Below are 1236 nucleotides of genomic sequence, written 5' to 3' on the forward strand. Positions count from 1 at the left end.
TGACCCGCGAAGTTTAATACATATATATATAATTTCACTTTTTTTGTCGTACGTGGATGTGTACGTCTTTAAAACTTTCTCATAATAAAGAAAAATAATATAGAAATATATGTAGATAATGTAACGTATAAAAAAAAGATATACGCACGAAAGTTAAGTTATTTTTTTAGAAAAAACACTTGCTTTCAAGTCGGATTCGTATATATATCTCTCTATCGGATAGTCACACCGCCGTTATTGCGATAACGATTATTCTCGACGTCTCGTCATTTATGCAAGATGGTACGATGTGGTCGCATATCGAAGACAAGATTTGCATAAAACCCGAGACACGTGATAAGCGCACATATGTGGGACGAGAATTCCATAGGGTAGTTGTAAGATATACTTAAAAGAGATAGAAAGAGAGAGAGAGAGAGAAAGAGAGAAAGCTCCATTTTAGAAATAGGTCAAAGGAAAGCTCATCGTATTTGTTTTATACGAAGAAGGATAACTGCGACTTTTCAATGTTGCAACCCCCGGGAAAGAAGCGAAATAGAGAGAAACAACACAAGAAATATATTCTGCACACAATTACAGCGGTGCGTTCAATTTTTTTCACGCGACACAATTTTTTAATTTGTGTAATTGAAAAACTTTCAGAGGAATGCTATAGCTTGATACATATCGCTGTAATCGCTTCTCTAAAATGTTTATCAAGTTCGAAGCTAAAAAGAATGACATTAGATCACACATGTTTTTTTTTTTTTTTAATCCCTTGATTGTATCTTCGCTATATAAATTCGCATCAACTCGACAAATCGCAATGATAATCCTTCAAAAGCACACGTTTAATTATCAGTCGCGTCTGTTTGTCGTATTCTTTTTTTTTTCTTTTTTTTTTTCAAGCAAATCTACACGATACACACACACCGACAACATATAATACGTATACATGTATGTATGTATGTAATATACACAAGGTTGGGTAAGTTAAATTTTTTTTTTATTTAAGTTAAGTTACAGTTAAAGGTCTTAAAAATTTTATTTAGTTAAGATATAAGTTATAATCCATAATGAAATTAATTGATTAAAAGTTAAGTTAATAAAAAAAAATAATTAACAAGTTAAAAGTTAAATTTTTTTTTCATGATTTTAGTGTTTTAGTCTTACAAATAATTACAAACATTTACAGTGTTTTAATCTTACATATAATGGAAAAAATTAATGTACACTTTATTTAGAAATATACTTTAT

The sequence above is a fragment of the Pseudomyrmex gracilis genome, unplaced genomic scaffold (assembly GCF_002006095.1).
Source record: "Pseudomyrmex gracilis isolate BER0280 unplaced genomic scaffold, ASM200609v1 scaffold_412, whole genome shotgun sequence".
NCBI classification, from domain to species: domain Eukaryota; kingdom Metazoa; phylum Arthropoda; class Insecta; order Hymenoptera; family Formicidae; genus Pseudomyrmex; species Pseudomyrmex gracilis.